The 20,887-nt window shown below is 27.3% G+C and overlaps 1 protein-coding gene and 1 long non-coding RNA gene across 5 annotated transcripts in view; one reads left to right on the forward strand and one right to left on the reverse strand.

Annotated features, from left to right (window-relative positions):
- Positions 1-20,887, reverse strand: part of Glurb (metabotropic glutamate receptor B) — a 256,855-nt gene that overhangs the window by 209,394 nt on the left and 26,574 nt on the right. The gene's annotated exons all lie outside the window — the stretch shown is intronic.
- On the forward strand, positions 2,214-4,551 carry LOC107965434. Its single transcript, XR_001705403.2, has 2 exons — positions 2,214-2,341; positions 4,071-4,551. It is a non-coding gene; the product is annotated as an uncharacterized LOC107965434 (long non-coding RNA).

Here is a 20,887-nt window from a genome sequence, read left to right on the forward strand (position 1 = left end):
AGGATGAAATGCAGTTTCAACGGATGAACGAAATCATTGTAACGTAACATTACGAATAATTTAATATCGTATTACACAAGATTTTAACTTTTTCTTCTCTTTTTAACAGTTTTGTAAAAAAAACTCTTATCTTTTAAATATTTTAAATTATTTATCCTCGAATAATATACAATTATTTCGAAGATAAAAATTAAAAAATTTCTCAAAAAGTCTTCGAACATTTAATTTTTCTACGTGAGATTAAAAATCTTTCAATAGTAATAAAAAAATCAAAACTATTCCAAGAGCAAAAATTCAAATATAAAATTCCTCAAAGATCTCCAAAAATCCTCAACTTAAGTTCAAAAAAATCACGGGAGATTAAAAATTCATTTCGAGAATAAAAATTCAAATACAAAATTTCTAATTCTCCCGTGTAAAATTAAATTCCAAAAATTTCTTCTTCTCGACTGGAGGAAGCGCCAATCAAGGTACCAAAAAAAAAAAGAAAAAAAAATCACAAGAAATCAAAGGGATCGCGAGTTAGTATGGTGGAAGAACACGTCGGGGAATCGATATTCCCGTGGAAACATTTCCTGGTCGATGGTCCGCAATAAAAATGTCGATGAGGCGAGATATACCCCAGGGTGTCACCGTGTCGACGAGTTTCTTTCAGGTCGGCCTGTTCTCACACCTCCCCCCCTCCTTCACCCCTCCGGTTTGGATCCGGTTGGTACAGGAAGGTAAAGCGAACTTGTTGTTTACGAGTGTATGCTCGCACAATGGCGCGACATGTTCGCCGCGGGTGGTTATCCATGGGTCGACAGAAACGCAGAGAAAGTTATAGACTGGATGTCAGCCGCAAAAGTCATACACGTGGAATATGCGGCAGTGCGTTAATACTTATAGACGTTCGTGTACCGTTTATAGCTTTGGACGTGGTTTACATCGAACGTCGATTTATAGAATATCTGTCGATAAGATAGATGAAATATTGTTTTCCATATCCTTGGAGATTTTCGTCCTGGGATTTTTGTGGAATTTTCTGACAGTATGTCGAAGCTTTCTGTTGACTTATTTTTTTTTCTTTTTTTTTTTTTAGATGGAAAAGAAATTTTTAAAATCGGAGAGTGAAAATCATGGAATGGAGAAAATCGAGGAAATGAACGAAATGTTTGAGAAGATATTTATTTCTAGAACAAAGGAGGATCGATTGTTGTTAAGAAAAATATAAACTTTAATGGTTTTCTTCGTTTCTCTATTTTTATATATTATGAAATCGTGATTTATAGAATTTTATAATCGTCAATTTATAAAAACACTATGTTATTGATCAAAAAATATGGAAGATCTTTATGAAATATACATCATTTTTAAATTATTGCAAAGAAAAATAGAAATTGAAATACATGTATACACCAAGTAGAAGTATTTTAATTTGTAGCCATCGATTATATCCCTCGATTTCGATGGTAGCATTGATCCTCCTCGGGAATTCTACAAGAAAAGCATTGTCAATGTTTTCACAAAGTTTTAAGGAAAATTTACGAGAGTATATTGAGAGTATATATATATTACGAGAGTATCTCTCCGGAGCAACATTCTCAATCGTTTCTTACTGAAAGTAATATCATGAAGTTCTCCAGTCAACGAGTTGTTGCTGACCTAACGCAATTGAATCCAATGATATCGTTATTTATCTTGTATCCACGTTCAATTTACTTTCATTTAACAGAGTTCCCTACACAAAATATTTGTGTATAGAGAGAACGCAAAAGAGATCGTGCAATGTGTACAGTATCTATAATATTTAAAAATATTTTTAAAAAATTTATATTTTCTTTATACATAAGAAAAATATCTTCTTCTTCCCAAAGTCAGCATCAATCTTCGAATCCAATCAGAGAAATATATCCAATCATATCCAATAAACATCCATGGAAGTAAATTTATCACGACCAATAAAAAAATAATAAATGTTTAAACACAAGGCAAATCATGTATAATTAACTGCCATTGATCGATCGATCAATTCGATCAATTGATTCGATTCCCTGTTTTTTTATTCTATTATAACTCGATATTTATAACTGTCCATCTAATTCATCGTTAATTACACTTTTTTTCTATCAATCTTCTATTCAATTTCTTTCAATCTCTATCAAATTTAGATCTATATTGATGTCTGATGGAATAATTTTCATAAAACTTCATTTGCAATCAATAAAAAAAAAGGAATAAAAAAAAAACGAATGAAAATAAAAAGTGGGGAATAAAAAGACGATGAGAAAATTCCACTCCTCTGTGAATATTGTATACGCGCTGTATCGTTGAATTACCGAAGAATAATAAATAATTAGAGGTATGTGGCGCGATGCCGTAATGTTTCATGTAATTTGCAACGTTACTTGTTACCGTGCGGTCGTTTCCATGTTGATTTACACGCTTACAAAGCTTGACAATGCATCCTTCCCAACGAGTGATCAGCCTGGCGAAAATTATGCGGACATCACGCCCCCCGCGTGTTATGAAACGTTACAACTTTATCGTTGTAATTGATTTACGATGATCCCGGCTGAATTATGCGCCCATCGATATTCCATCATTTGCATAATGCCATTCGTTTCCGATTGGATATTTAACCACGCGCACCTCTTGTATTATTTACCATGGCCGTTTTTTTCACAGACGTATCGCGATTGAAAACTTATCGTAATTCGAGGCGGATACACGCACTCGAAAGGATAAAAGGATGAAATTTTGCTCGTTTGGAAAATTGAAGGAATAATTTATTCGAACTTGAAAGTTCGAGGGGAGACAGATGGATTGACAATTATTGGAGAATTTATTAATGCGATATTGTAATGTAAATTGAAAAAATGTAAAATGAATGAAACATTTGAAGAGCAATCGTCCGGTATCGGTCGAAATTTCATGAAAATGAAATGAAAATAATCAAGCTCTTTATTATTAAAACATTTTCGTTCGAATTATAAATTTTGTATCGTATTGGGATTGATACTTTTTTTATAATTAATTTTCAAAAGTTCTCAGTTATTTTTTTAAATTATTAATTCAAAATTTTTGCTAATTGATTTTCTTTGAAACGATTGAATGATTTTTTTTTTCTTTCTAGAATATTTTAGATTTATTGATATAATTATATATTTATTACATGATGTAATAAATATACGATTAATATTAAAAATAATTAAATATTATTTAATTAGAATTAATATATAGAAAAGTTTAATAGTAAACTAATATAGTATATGATTGATTTTAGGCAAAGAAACAAGAATAAATAGAATATTTAATAATTATCAATATTTATAATTCGAAATGCTTGGTGGTTCAAAATGAACTAACGATTAACAAATAAAATAAAATAATAAAATTTCGTTTCCCTCGTTATAAACGTATCCCACAATGGAGATATTAACGCTTTGTAACGATTTGTAAACTGTGATAAAATTTATCGAGAACACGATACAGAGGATTTTTAATTTGTTTGTTGTATACCTTTGAAAATATTAATAAATGTTTACTGAATAGCAATTGCAAATTGAAGAGGAGAAAAATTAAAGGGAATATACAGAAGAAGTCAAATTAAAATAATGAAATAAAAATTAAATATATTTGTGTGTAAAAATTTATATATTTTTTTCCTCTTTCTAATTTTCTATTAATAGTAGAAAATTCTTCAACGTTATTAATTTCAAAGAAAATTATATTATCGTGTCTTTATTATATTATCAATTATGTTATATTTATAAATATATACGTATCTACGTTTCATGATGAACTTAATAATAATAAACGTAGAATAAAACGTAGATTTCGAAAGGTTGAAAATAATTATTTTATACACAATATTTGCACAATATTTATTCAATATACGTTCTACAATCACGACAATTATCTGTCCCAAAACGCACAATATCGAGATTCATTTTTCGTTGTTAAATGTTTCATCAATGTTTTTTCAATTTGCAATTGTATCCTATTGTATTTTCATATTCGTGGCACACGATCTTACTCGCAATCGAGTAAAATATTTTCGTGCAAATAATTTTTTAATTTCTTTCCAGTTTCCACGGCCATCGACACGGTTAATGAAATCTCTTTCCACGAGGATGTAAAAAAAAAAAGGGGGAATGGAAATTTCGTCGTTTTTCCTCTTTTTAATTTCACCGGATACAATATAAGCGAAAAAAATATACGAAACCGATGGAAATATGAAAAGTGGCTCTGTTCAGCGAGTCTGATACGATTCTCGGTTATTAGAAGCTCGAGGAATTTTCATATTGTTGAGAGAAGTTTCGTGTTATCCGATATTTCGGCTATACGAGCCACGGAACGGTGAAAACTTGAGAGATTTTGAAACGAGATCTTGGATGGATTCCAAACACCCTTGGTTCGTGATAGGCTCGTTTCGAAAAATTTTATCTCGACCGAGAAGGATTCGAACAGATCTGATGAACCATCATCGCGTGATAAGAAGTGGATAATCTTGTATTTTTTTTTTTAGGGTAACTTTATATTCCAACAAAAGAACAAAGAATAATAAAATAAAATAATAAAAGAAAAAATTTAATGTAATTTCTTTGGAAAATAATATGTGTATAATATTAGAAGAATTTTCGTGCATTTTATAAAAAAAAAAAATATGTTTTCCGTTTAAATGGAATGTCAGAAGATTTTTTATCAATCGATTTTTTCTATCGAAATGGGCTATAAGCACGGGCTTTGACGTTTCATTTAAGAACAGAAGTGACAATTTGAATTTGAAGTGTGATAATGATGTTTAGTGAAATTTTTGAAGAAAAATTTTTTTGAAAGAATTTATGATTGTTTGAGAATTTTTAAATTCAATATGAAATTGTTTAAGATTTAATTAAATTAATTATATATCTTGAGGGATTATTATTACGATTTACTTTTTTTTTCAGCACGTCAAAAAAATATATTTGACCTACTTCTTGACTAAGAAAGCATGGAAGATGAAAGAATTTACTTAATATTACGAAACAAGCTTCGAACATATATATTTCGATATATAGAGTGGATTCAATTAGTTAGGAATATTTAGAATATTCGAAATAAGACTGATCGATCCGTGTCCTAAAGAATGATATATTCTACATGAAACCTTGAAAATCAGTAAGCAGCCTTGAATATTTGAAGATTCATTCGAGAGATATACAAACTGGTGGAAAATTTCTAGAAATAATAATGAAATATCTTTTGAATTATTCAATATTATTATTCAAGAAATATTCGATCAAATCCATTCGATCAAAGAAATTAATACATTATTTAAAGAAGAGTAATTTCAAGAGTGAATTTATTATCCTTAAAAAAAATATTAAACAAATATTAAGAATCTTTTTGAGAAATGTAGAGAGGAATCATAATTATTCGAAAAATTTTTAAATTTTCTACAATAATTCCAAAGGGGACATGATTCCTCCAAATATTCAATTGGGAATTTCGAACCGATTCTTCTCGAATATATTATAAATTCCATTTCCCATAACACGATGCAATATTCAATTCATTGCTATTTCTCTCGCTTCGATATCACTATATATATATATATATATATATATATATATATATATATATATATATATATATATATATATTATTTCCAACACATCTATCTTCCTCTCGTATTAGAAAATTTCACTTGCCCGTCAATGATACGCCCGTCTTTCGTATTTTTTTTTTTTTTTCCTTCGATATTCATTCTACATGTCTCTCTATATCCCGTGGAGAGTATTGATATTCGTAGGTGGATATAATCCAGTATGAAAAGTGGGTGTCACTCTGTCTTGGGAATTGGAGGATTGTTTATACGTTGATATAAGCGATAGTCGCTCTCTTGGAAAATTGATTTTCACATTATCGATCGGGATTGGTAATCGATGTTTCTCTGTAAATCCGTATTTCGAGTCTCGATATTCGATACCGTGCACTATTCAACGTTCTATCGACCATGGAAAATGGAGAACGGCGATGTCATAGAACGTTCTTCACCCCCTATTCTCTGGAATTGCAATTGGACAATAGCATAAAATTAGTTACACGAGATAGGAGTGTTCTGGGATCGATATAATTTTTCCTCGAACTCATTCTGTTCAATGATGATTTTTTTAAAAATATTTCAAAGATGTTTTTAAATATTGAATGTTGGAATATTAGAATAAGAATTATAATTAGAATGTTATTGAACATAAGTTGAGTCAGAATTGAAAATTTCTTAAAATATTGTTGAATGGACATTTTAAGAAATATTTGAGAAATTTTTATTAGATTGAATTTTACGAAAGATTTTGGAGCGGAAAATCACTGTGATAAATGTAGAATTTTTAATTTTCTTTAAACATAGTTAAACGATTCAGGAACTTTTAAAAGTTCTTAAATAACTTAATAAACTATCAAAAAACTTTGGCTATTAAAAATTGTTTATGAAAAAATATCAATAAAGGAATAATGAATTAAATTTCATTTTACCCGATGCAGTAAATATTATATTACGCAAAAATTTCTTTATTGAATGAATTGCTCGGATTTTTGTAAATTTCATAAAATTTGACAATTAATTTTATGTTTCGCTTGTTCACGTAAAAAGCGTATTTAATAATCTTTTTCGAAAACGAGACAATTCGATATTTGTTCGTGTACATTCGATTTCAATTGATTGATTGCATTTTTGTTCATCGTTTTTTATTTAATATAAATAGAATGTAACACAAAGAAGCGTCAAATATTTCAACAACGCGAGAAATATGTAAAATAATTTTAGTTAGATTTTCTTTGTACGAAGAATAATTTTATTTTCGAAAGCATTTAATTTTATGCCTAATCATGCTATATTTAATTAATTTCAATTCCATCTATATCGTGTATATCTTGGCTCATATTCTTTAGGATGCAAACATAAAATTTCTACCCATAAAATTAAACACATTTTCTTTTGGCATTAATAAAAGCTACGTATACTTTATGAGTTGCTGAACTTTCATTTTTTTAGAACATTACTCATCAAAAGTTTTTTTATTTACGATTAAAAAATATCTTATCAAGAATTTCACGAGTTATTATAGTTTTTTCATTCGTTTAAATTCACATTCACTTATATTCTTCATTTTGATAAATAATTTCCTAACTAGAGTTTTAGATAAATAATTCTTAAGTAATTTCATTTAAAAATTCGCTTCAGAATTTTTTAAAAATCTTTTGGCATTTTAAAAAGTTTGCATAAAACTTCATTCGTTGTTTATCAAATTCGCTTTATTTCCAACAAACGTGCAATAAAATTTTTCATTCTTTGAAGCTGAAGAACGATCACTGTCGCGTATATTTTTTATTCCATTGCTTGTCAGCAGAAATTCGCTTTGCCTAATATTCTGTTTCATTCTTTTTTTTTTTTTTCTTTACGGATACTTTCCTTAATTTTTAATTTCTTTCCTTCTCCTTTTCTCTCGATTCTATTTTTCAAGTTACGTAATTGGATGGTCGGATAGATATCTGGTTTAATTAGACACGCCATGGAAATTGTGCAGACCGATAGCTCCACTAATGGCAATTGTAATCAATTGTAAATCACTGTGCGGTAAATAACAATCGGTAAATCACGATACCTAGAACCATAGTAATAAGTCTTTGAAAATACAGATTGAATGGACAGGGTTTAAATCGATTTTTTCTATGCTCGTGGCTATCGAAAAAGCATCGTATGATCTTTTCGAGTGAATTTCAAATTTCCAGTTCGAAAATTTTTTTGAAACGAGTGAAAGAGTTTATTTATGCTGTATTACTTTTCTATTTTTTTAAATATAATTATATTTTATATATATTACTTTGGAATGTTGGACGCGTGATTCTCTGAGTTGCATATGTTTATTTTATTGTATTTTCTTCAAAATATTTCCAGCATATATATTTTATTTTTAAAAAATTTTTTTTTAATAGCACTCAAGAAGATAAAGAGTTAAGAGTTCTCTACTATCACGAGTTATGAAAAAAATAAATAAAATAAGAGTGTTGGAAATAAATTTTGAAAGAAAAAAACAATTTCTTCCAAAAATTGTTTACCACTGTATACGAAATCGAAAATCATAAAAAGTTGAATTTAATATTTTTTTCTTTTTTTCATTTTTCAAAACAAATAAAATTTCTACGAAATATTATTAGAAAAAAAAATCGTTGAAAACAATGAACATGTATTATATTACATTTCGCGATATAAAATGGTAGAAGAAATTTATTTGACGCCAACCAAAAAAAAAAAAAAAAGAACAGAATTTTTGAACAGAATTAGAACGATCATCCTATTTTTGAATCACTGACTTTGTATCGCAATGCCCAGTGATATTCGATTTCGTGGAATACATGGCTTTGTTTCGATCATAGTCGAGTTATTTCTTGCTGTTTTAAATACGCTCTTACAATGGAACGCTTGTTACAACGAGAAAATCCGTACACTTTGCATTGTGAAGGGCCGCGATGTTTGCGTTCCAATGAAAACGTCCTACATTCATCGCTCTTCTCCATTCCCCTTTTTTTTTTATTTTTTAGTCGCAATCAATATTCTTCTTACATCTCTGCACTTCTGCGAGAACATATACAGTGTGCAGAGTAAGTCTTTTAATGTTCATCACTTCGAATATATGGAAAATTTTTATTTTTTCTTCCATAAGATAAATTTTGAACTGAATTGAATAATTATAGCATTTTGATCAGGTAAATAGATTTTTTTATCTGTCTTGGGAAAATTTCAATATATCGATCGACTTCAATTTTCTCGAAAATTAGTTTTCGAATGAAAAAATTTTACTTCACACCTCACTTATTCTCTCAAAATTCGTTTTTGCCGATAATTTTCTGCAAATTTCACTTCAGGAATTATCGAAATTTACAATTATATAGCGATATTTTCCAAACTTGATTTATTTGAAATTTTCTCTAAAGAGTGGAAAAAATTTATTCTTTCTTCTCGACACATTTTCACGCATCATCTCACATTTGCATTTGAATTTTTTGTGATATGAAGTTGATACAATATCGAGAGCGGAATTAAGAAAATTGAAGGGATCGATGATAGATTTTATTTGTTAGGAAACAATTTTTTAGGGGCGAGATTTAAAAGAGTTAACGGTGAAACGAAGGGTGTTAATGGAGTTTCGATGGTGGAATGAAAACGGAAGTTATCATTGAATAGGATAACATCGAGTTAAAGCTATAAGCTTCGGTGAAATTGAATTGTAATCCTTTCGCGCTATTCCACCCTTACTCGAATTTTCTTTCGTTCAACCGAATCGATTTCTCCGATAAACATCCATCCCCTTAACGAACGATCTTTTAACACGCTTTGGACTTTACGCATAAATTAAAGCCTGGCGAATTGAAAAGCTTTAAGTGCTTTATCACAAGGCTCTTTAATGGACTTCGGCCTAGATTTTTATCTTTTCTTTATTTTTCTTTCCCTTTTCTTTTTCCCTTTTTTTCTTTTTTTCTATTTTATCGATATTTCGATTAAACTCTGTTCAAACTTCTGGACATTACATGGAGAAAGAAAAATGAAATTTCGAAGAAAAAGAGAATATAAAACGTGAATTTTCGATAATTAAAATTTTTACGAAAACAAGTTTTTTTTTATTTTTAAATGAAAGGTAATTTTTTTTTTCGATGTACAGAATGTAGGAACGTGTTACATTAAATGAGTTAATTAAAGCTTACGGTTCAGTTAAATGCTTGAATTAAATACGGTCGATAAGAAACTCTCTTAAATTTTCGCTAATTAATATTCCAATACAGTATCTACCTTTAAAGATACAACGATATTGTTCAAGGTTCAATTTATTGGATTTAAGAATAATCAATTCTTTATTATAATTCTTTGACTGTCGATCATAATTAAATCATTTTAGACTATCGAGTAGCTTTCAAACATTATCGAGACAATCATTTGTGTTACGTATCGTGTATATTTCTTTTAAAATTTCTATCTAATATAATTTAAAGAATTACTCGAAAGAAAATTTTTATTAATCTAGAAAATATTAAGTTTTTTTCTTATTTATTAGTTTTTCATTTAATATTAACTTTCGTAAAGAAAGAAACTTACAATGAGTAGTTCAGAACCTTTCGATCATTCAATTTTCAAATTTAAAAGTAAATAAATGAAATACTTTCATTCACTATATAAAATCTTAAAATGTGAACAAACATATTTTTATAATACATCCCTTCCGTCTCGATTTCACAATGGAATATGATAAATATCGTAAATCGAATCGGATATGAATTTGCAGAGACAGCTTTGCGTTTCATTTTATTCGCTCTAAAAGAAATAAGAAAACAAGAAATAGGAAGCAGAAGGAAAAGAAAAGAAAAAGGAATAATTTGAACAATATAAACGTTGTGAAATCGGTCACTGACTAAAAAGATTTTGTTTCTTTATTTTTCGACGGTGGCTTCGATGAAAAACGACCAAGACGATAAATATAGAAAGCTGACGTACGTAGTCTTGAAATGTTATTAGAGAGAAGAAACGAGTTGGAAAACGTGACACGGTGGTAATATCGGTGGCCAGTTTGTGGAAAACCCGGATTAGAGCGCATACGTGTGACATTGAAACAGTGTATTTCGAGTTATTAAAAAAAAAAAAAAAAGATATAAATTCGTCCAAAAAAAAAAAAAAAGAAAAAAAGAACAATTTCGAAGTGATTTATTATTCGTGCAGAATTGATATGAATGATAATATATTTTACTTAAATGTTTCGTGCATTTTTTCACGTTGCCATTGTGAGTATTTTTTTATTCTTTTTATTTTAAAAAATTGAAGAATTCGAGGATGAAATATTCCATCATAAATTCATAGAATATAATTTCAAATTTGAAAAATATGTCAAATAATTTTGCATTATTACGCCTGGACATTACAGTATCTATAAATTATCATTAAAAATATGGTAATCCCTCTATAATTTTATTTTATCACCAATTTGTCTCGGTCGAATATATTTCATTCTATTTTTTTTGTAGCAATGTCCAATTTAATATTTGGTTTAATATCAATCGATATGCATATCGTATCCATAGATGACGACCACTTCGGATATTGAGTATCGAATTGAGAAAATATTCGTGGATGATGTAATTAAAATTAAATCGAAATGTATACGCATTAACTGATTAAAATTTCCAATAGTAAAAAAGAAAAGAAAAAAAAAGGAAGAAGAAATTGTAATTCAAATCTGAATAATATTCCTTAAAATTTGGCAAAATTAAGTAATAATTCACAATCAATGTACTGTATTAAACAGAAATAAAACAAAGATAAATCGGGAAAACATTTTATCACGCAATAGATTACAACGGATAACATTATTCAATTTTACAACAAATTCAATCCAGCAATAAAATGCATGCACTTACATCCATGTTCAAATTTAATAAATTTTTTCCTTTTCGCAAGATTGAAACAATCGTTCTCGTTCAACGATTTAATTTATTAATTGCTGAGCCAACTTACCATTCGACGAAGGTTTCTCCTTCGTCTCCTTGTACACTTAAAAAACGGCCAATAAGGGAAGTGCATTCTTGCGTTCCACGTTTCTCGTTGGAATTAAGAAATATCAACCTACAAGATAACCCGGCGATATTTTCCTTCTCACCACTTCAATCTTCTCGAATGCAATTCTCGTCTACTTGGAATATTCAATTTCGGCCACGTTTGGTCCTCTTTCATACATCCGTTCCGGGCAAATCTTTCTCTTCGTAGATTAAAAAAGAAAAAAAAAAAAAAAAAAGGGGCGAACGGGGAACCGAGACAATTTTGATATCGAGAAAAAAACTTACTCGATTCAATAAACTCAAAACCGGGGAACGAAAGATACGTCGATATCGAGATGGAGCGGTTGGATCGTTTCCAAGTGTTCGTAATGGAACATTCCGTTATTTCCTTATTACTTTCTGCTTTGCAATTAGAGTTTGAAATTGGAAACTGGATACAGTTACTTGAATTTGATATTCGAATACATTCGATATCCTATCTTTCAATTTTTGTTTTATATTCGCAATAAATTCTATCTTACGAGGGTTGGGCAGTTTTTAATAATGTTGATTGATACTTTCGTTGATATTTCAAAGAAAAAAATGTCGAAACATCAGGAAACAAAAGTTTGAAATAGAAAATCTAGATCATTTGCATTTAAATATTCGAATGTCGTTCTAATTTTGATTTTTTTTTTCTATTTTATCGACAATATTTAATTTGTTATAAATATATATTTGTATATTCTAAAAAACAATATATTACATCGAAAGAATTACTATAAAGTTGAAGTAAAAATTTCAAATAGAAAAGATTAGAAAATTTTATAAGTAAAATTGGATGGTATAAAATTTTTAGTAGACATGAATTATATTTAAGAGTATGGAAGATGGAAGCTATAAATATGACAGAAATTTTTTAGGCAAAAGAATCGGAATATTTTCTCACATTTCCCGCATCTTTTTACATAAACGGTGTGGATGACGTACGAAAATAAATTTTAACTTATTTTCATTTTAGCATCGCGTTAAACGATAATCAATTCGTATCGTAAGCTCTATCGCAACAGCTGAAAACCTGGTATAAGAGATAAGAAACTCGATAAGAAAATTTGTGCATCGTGGCTCGCGCATAAGCGTACACTTTGATGTGATTTTGATGGCTGACATCTTTCTTCTAGAAACCATTAGGTGCCCATTTTAATGCATTACGTATTATAGTTCTTACGAATCCTACGACTTTTGCTCAATCCGTTTTTCATTAAATTTCAGTGATCAATTTACGTCTTCTAAATTTCTTCGAAAATTTTCTTCCGCATAATTTAGACATTCTTCAATATTTCAAATTATTCATCGTGTATCGTATACATTTTTATTCATATTTTTCTCATATTTCGCTTTACAAAGAAATGAAAAATTGGTAAAAAATTGTAGAAAATTTTTTTCGCTGCGTGCTTCGAAATTCTTCTTTTATTTTATATGGGAGAAAAAAGAGGAAGAAAGAAAATATATAGATGGAATTTTTTCGTTTTCTCTCTTTCGCTTTCACGGGTAAATTTAGAACGAGTATTTCGAGACAAATATCAATGAAAAATGATTTCGCTTGTGTCGTTGAATTGATATTTGAACCTTTGCAGTGGTAATCGATTTCTATAATGTTACACTTTTTTTGCTTTTTTTCTTTTTTCAAAAAACATAGCTAGAATCACTAGTATTAAATAGCTAGTATTTATATTTTGTATGAACAGAGAGAAAATTGTATTTCGGTTAGTAATAAAGGATTTTAGATATCTTTTCGAGATTTTCTTTCAAAAAATATTTTATTTTTAGATGCTTGTACTGTAATGCAAAAAATGTATCTATAATACAAAATTTGGCTGCAAATTCGTAAAATATTTTCTTGTAAAAAGGAAAAAGAAAAAGAAAGAAGAGAAAAAAGCAGAAGAGACAATTGTAAAACTTCATATGACAAAATTGAAATGAATTACGCTATAAAGATTCTAAGAAACTATGGATAATTCTATATTTAAAAGATATGAGTTATTTTTCATGAAAATGATAAATTTAGGGAGGAATAAGAAAGGAGTAAGAATTATGGAAATATCGTATAGAATTTGCTTAAATAATATTTTATGAAAGTAATCAAATTTTCTTGGAATGGAAAAGATCTAACCCAGATTACTTTTCCCGAGTGCCAAGATTGATATTCGAACCGAGTAATAATCAATATTACTCCATCTCAGTAACTTTCTTCTTAAAAAATTCATATGTGACGGGATATCTATTGTCAATTATAATAAATCTAACCTACGTCATCCCTGATTTATCTTATTTATAAGATTTATAAGTGAAATCAAACATTAAATTGCAATATTATCAGACTCATTACAAAAAGAAAATAATTTCTATTATCACAATTTGTTATTAATTTCTTACAATTATATTATAATACTTAATATATCCATAAAGGGAAAAAAATTGTATAAACATCTCTTTTTATTTGATTATTTTACAACTTAAAAGTTATCATCAAATTTATATCATAAATCTACAAAATATTTTTACAAAATTATAATAATTATCAATTTTTATCAATATTTATAATTTATCACTATTTATTATCAGCAACGATATTCCAGCAGTACTATAATAATAATATTTCCAAAATCTACGTCCATCGTACATTGCAGTAAACAACATTATAACGATTTCATTCAATATCCAGCCAAATTGTTGCCAAACAACGTTCACCAAATCGTTATACATATGCAACCGCATATATCAAATCTCGAAGAGAACGTAATTTCGTTTCGAAACGTCACACGAAATGCCACACGAGATCAGCATTTCACTGGGATGTGAAGCACTGCCGGTGTTGCTTTCTCTCTTATAAAGGGGGATAGATTCGTTTCTTTGTCGGTGAGCATGTGGGTCATAGCCTTTATCGAGCAACCGTGAAAGAAGGAATGTCCCGTGATTGCCACGATATTCGAGCGTGCTTCGATGCTTTGATCATAGACAAGAAAAGGATCGACGAGTCCCCTCGAATTGTCATGGATGGGGGAAAGATTCAGTATATCTGGTACAATCAGTACGAAACGACGTTTCATGAAATTTCGATGGAATTATGGCCGTCGGCCCAAATTTTTCTTCGAAGAATGAAACGAAAAAGAGAGACTGGTTGTCTGAATCGAGAATCTTGGCCGTGTGCAGTGTTCGAAAATTGGCGGTTATCCGATGGACGAAGCTGAACGAAGGAATATGAACCGGGAAGTTGGGGATGATCGTATCATGTGTCCTGGTATTTTCAATTTTCAATTCCAGGATATATCTTGACGTTTAGAGGTGTTATTTTCTTGCACGTGATAAGGTGAGATTATATTTTGTAAAATGATTTCCTGTTTATTTGAAACCGTATTTCTCGGAGTTCAGAGGTTATACGATCGTTGCTCGAGTAAAAATTTTGTATGGCTTGATATAGTTTCATATAGGATAAGCTTTTCAAAGATACAAATATATTTTCGTTTATTTTTAATGAAATTAAATTAAATAATATTTTTCATGATTTATGATCGCTATTTGAGTAGAATCTTCTTATAGGTTAATATAATTAGTTTCGTCTAAGTTGATTTTACTTTTGGAAAAGTATAATGTTATTACTTTTATTTTTAATAAAAATGAAACTATAAAAAACAGGAGATCTTCAAATGAAAAAATTATTTCGCGTCTGGAAAATTAATATTCCAAGTAATGTGAGTTCATTCGTGCTTCGGGGTTAATAAGTAAGCGCTAGATTTTTATTTCTATGAAATATTTTCGAAGCTGGATTTTTCATAATTTTGCAAAATATTTTCAACATTAAATTTCTGCGATTTGTAATATTTTTTTGAATTTAGTTTTCTCTTAATTTATAATAAATATACATGTCGAATGAAATAGTGAAAAATCAAATATTTTTTTGAGGTTATGCATTAGATTTTGAATCATTCAAACATGAAAGATTTTAGTCAGGCTTGATTTTATTTAGAATGGAGACTATTTCAATCACTGAAAATTCACTTACAGCACCGATTTTGTGTCATATATCTAAATTGCTTTGTCGCATCAAGCTTCATTTGCATTTTTTTTTTTTTTTTTTTGCATCTAACTTCGTTGGATACAATCAATGCATTTTCAGTCTCGCAATTTTTCTCGTTCATTGATTCGAAGACTTGATTGCAGTTTTTGATTCAATTCTTTTTCTCACACAAAACTCTGATATTTTAAAAAATTTCAATAGAAAATTTTTTTATATAATATGCAATTTGCATTGTATAGTTTATAAAGAAAATGTATATGTTGGAATGTAGGAATATAATAATTGAAAGAATTTTGCACTTAAATATAAATTAAATATTCTTATTTGATATCAATTTGATAATTCATTTTAAATTTTCGCTTTAACAGATTAATATTAATATTAAGTTTATATTTTAACTCATCTAATTAGAAATTCAATATTATTAAACAATGACGATTCGATTACACGAAGTATTTAAATAACTCGTTTTCAAGTATCGTGAAAATATTTAAAGACACAAAACTTATGCCTCAAACGAATAGAAACTTGAAAATTGCTTAACACGTGCAAGAATTTAATCTCTATGTAATATTGTATAACGTGATCCATTATGCTCCCTAAATATCATACTGCTTAACCTAAATACTCTTTGTCTTCATGAGTTGCTTTATTAATAAATTTCTCGTGTATGTTAAAGGCTCTGCCACGAATCTCTCACGATCTTAATTGAAAATACTTTTTAATTTTCATTATTGATTTACCAATAACAACAATCTCGATTAAATTAAATTAAAAGACATCGAAGAAAATTTAATTTTAATAAATATTTATGATTTTTTAAATAGTTATTTTATTTTATGTTAAATTTTATCTCAATCATGTAATATAAATGATCAATGATATATAAATTATATAATAAAAATTAAAATTAAAATTACATTATCATGTTTTTATCTATAATTTGGAAAAATTTATTACAGCTTGTTATTTAAGCTTTAGCTTTCAAGATGTTTTAATAGATCAATATTTTTCCTGAATTTTCAAATGATATATAAAGAAAAAATATTTTGATCAATTTTTCTCACTAACGCATTGCAGTGCCATCTATCTTACCATCGATACTTCCAAAATACGATACTCGTTTTCGTTCCACGATTTTTGCACAAAATTTATCGATAATTGAACAAAAACGGATGGCGTTCGAACGCTATTTCAAGAGAAATGAACTTTTAAACGGAACAAAAAACATTCGTGAAATCCTGGCAAGCATATTTCACCTTAAACGCTTTATTCATTAAAATAGTAAAATTTTTTGTTAAAATAAAGATTTAAGATTTTAATTTGACGAGAAGGAAGCTTCTCGATTATAATTTCTTATCAGAAAAATTAAAACACTTTCGATTACTCGACTTCATTGAAGAAAAAAAACTAGAAACTTTGAAATATAATTAAAATTTCATGTTTATAAGTATTTTAATTTTTTTTTCTTTCAGAAAAGAATTCTTAATTAATTAATAATGAAGTAATTATCATTTGATTAATTTGGCAAAATATTTCATTATTTTTATGTCTAAAAAAATAAAAAGAAATAAAATTTGAAACTAATTTCACGTTACTTTTATGTTTTATGAGACATTATTTTATTTTATGGAATCAATAAAGATAGACATTCATCAGAAATTTAATTGAGTATAAATATTATAAAATTAAGAAGGGGAGAAGGTGGAATTAAAATTAAAATAAATGAATAATATTAGAATTTAATATTTCCAGTTGAAAATATAAATAAAATGTAAAATAAGTAGATTCATTGTGCTGAAATATTTCTTGTTTCCACAAAAGTCTCTTTAAATGACCGAACCCGTCACTCATTCTTTGTTCAATCTCTGATGAGGATAGACGTACACTTCTTTTACACTATTCTTAATATTACTTAAATTCAAACGATTTATTTCTTTTATGTCATTTAATTTATAAAATTATTTGAATTTTAAATTCTTATATAATTTTGTCTAATTATTATAAATAATATGTAAATTTACTTTTTAAATATTTTTAATACAATTATATAAGATGATTCTGATTCGAAATTCAATTTATTAAACTATTAAGATTTGTATTTATTTTATCAATTATTTTATAAATTATTTATAAATTGTTTAATTTTTTCTAAATGATAATAGATTATAGGAAATTATTTATCATTTATTAAGGTTATTTATTATTTATAAAACTTTATTTCTTTGTCATAATCCTTGAAAATAGTCTCATCATGATAATTGTAAACTTTATCAACTGATTTCTTTCTCACTTCACTATCAAAACTTTCATAACTTGCTTCCTCTTGATCTCAAAGATCGAATAAAAAGTTCAGAAAGGAAATTAAGAAGAAAGAAGAAGAGCCATTACATTTATCGAAGATTTAATCATGGAAATTTAGCATTCTTCCCAGATAAAGATCCATTTCGTTCAATTAGATGAAAAACTTGGGAGATACTCAGTTATAGTCATGATTGTTTTCTAGAATTGAGATAAGTTTCAAGACAAACAAGAAACATTCTTGAGTGCTATTCAATGAAAATTTTTGACTAGTTGAATATTATGCTATTCAATTATCAATTAGAATAATAATTTATTTTATTGAAGATTTCATATTTGAATAAATACAAATTTTCTTGTAGTATTTTATATTATGTATAAATCACAAAAGAAATTATACAATTATACATACAAATTATATAATTATAATTCAAGTTAAAAAAAAATTATTTAAAGACAATTTATTCGAAGATTTCAAAATTATTTAAATATAATTTATTAATAAAATTATTTCTTATAATAAATATAATAATTATATCATATTGAACGAGATCTTTGAGTTAAGTAAAAAATGAAATGTGCAACGATGCTAAAATTTCGAATGTAGATGTAACAGGCTTTTGAATACTTCACCTAAATCTTTGAAGTAATTGTAACCTTTGTGACTCCATTGTACAAGAGATTCTTGACTTGGCTTTACGTAACTCCCATTCTTTCTTTAATGCTTTTTGAACCCTTTCACCCTAATAGAGTCCTTTGACTTCGCCTTTGGATGAAATTTTAACGTACAGGTCATCTGATATTGTAAACAGAATTTAAAACTGTTAATGACGAAATATATGATTTCGTTACAATATTTTATCAACAATAGAATGAAACATTATTTTAAAAGGGAGAATCGTAGTGGTTACGATTTCACCGATAAATGGTCTGATTTTATTTCGATATTTTATTCCAATGGTTGGAGGATAAATAATATAAAGCATATTTGTGCCAAACCATTCCATTATTGCGTAAAAAATGTCAAAATGAAATTTCGAGAGTTTTATCGTTAAATGTTTACAAATTTTAATATGAAGTATATTAGTATGAAGTATATTTTTTTACAAAACGTTATTTATAGTATATAAAAAGTAAATAAATAAATGAATAACATTTTTCTTGCATGAAAATAGAAATATATGGTAAAATATTTAAAATATATTCATTTAATTAGGTTTGAAATAATTATATAAAAGATCTGAATGTACAAAATAATTTAATATGATTTGATCATTTATATCCTGATATTTGTGATTTCGATCCCAACTCTTCAAATATGTTCTTGTTTGAAAATTATTGCTGATTAGAAATTGAAATTTGTGGGAAGATTGATCGTATAAAGTACTTCTTCGTAAAATGAAGTGCAGCCTTTTATTTCATTCTGAAATTTTTTATCGAAATGGAAAATAGTCGTTCCAGGAGAAAAAGACTCTTTAAATGGATGATTTGATAATGTGATTCATTCTGTAAAGCTTTTATGGATGAATTATAAGATGCACAATTTGCGACAATGGTGTATTTTTCATTAGATAAATTATTAAATTGTTTATGTATAAATTAATAGTTTTTTTTCATTCTTAAACTTTTGATAAAACAATTTTAATTTTATTTAATTTAAAGAAAAAAATTAATTATTCTTTTTTTTCTTTACTTTTAATATACACAAGAATCAGATAATTGTTAATTAAATTTCATGTTGATTATTGCAAAAAGTATAATTTCTATTCTTTATTAGAAAAAGATTAATGAAGACAATATATTTTGCATAAATTTTTTTGTTGTAATATTAAAAGTTTAATTAAAAATGTTATGGGAAAAGTAGGTCGATCTTTGACAGTTTCAAGTTATTCTTGAAGATACTCTTGATGAAATATTCTATTTCAAGAGTATTAAACTACTAGAAGATCTAATAAAATTCTAGTAAAATTTTAAAAAATAGTATATATTAAATAGAAAAAAAATATTCAATATTTTTATTTGTTTCTTATGTTTTTGATATAAAAATTCAAAATTTTATTTATTACTTTATTTGATTATAATAATTCTATAGTTGTGGTATAAAATATACTGGTGGTATAAAAATAATTTGTAATTTAATTTTATAATAATAATATTACACTTTGATTTTATGTATAAACGAAAGAATTTTACATCAAGGAATATTCATTGAATAATCTAAGAATAGTTTTATTTTTTTTTTTCAGAAAAAAGCCTTTTAGACATCAACATAATTTACTTCTCAAAAATGAAAGAAGTTTCTTTATTACGACGTGGAACGAAGATTTTTGTCGTTCTAAATGCGCGCGAAGAGCGATTCTGGTTTTAACGTCTTAAGTCCCGCTCAACGACTCTGCAATTACCAGAAGAGCAATTTTTGTCACAAATGAATCCCTGCTACCTCTGCGGTCCGTCCAATATTAAATATGAACTCTGAGGGCACCTCTTCATTATCGATAACTATATTTTTATAAATAAATTCTCAATTTTCTTGCGTTTTATTACATCTCGATGAATTATAAAATATTTTTATCGATAAAGAAGAACTACATAAAATTATATAGAATAGAAAATATTGTTTTCGAATTTGAAAGATAAAAATTATTTTGTATTTTAAATAATGCACAAATAATTTTATGTTAATTTAAATGTTTAATTTAGAAAATTATTATTGTGATTAATTTTATTTTAGTAGAAGAGGATTCGGAAATAACTATAATATGAATTTTTTTTCTATCTCAGGTATTGTTTCTTTAAATTTTTTCACAGAAAATTATGAATATTCAAATATCATTACGAAAATTCTACAAAAATTAGGAAAATTTATTTAACTTAGATGACATTCGTATATCACAAAATTGAATTAACTCCTTGGCTCTCAAATTTTTTATTTTTCCTTGAAATTCTGAAACGTGAAATTTTTTT

The sequence above is a fragment of the Apis mellifera genome, linkage group LG13 (genome assembly GCF_003254395.2).
Source record: "Apis mellifera strain DH4 linkage group LG13, Amel_HAv3.1, whole genome shotgun sequence".
NCBI classification, from domain to species: domain Eukaryota; kingdom Metazoa; phylum Arthropoda; class Insecta; order Hymenoptera; family Apidae; genus Apis; species Apis mellifera.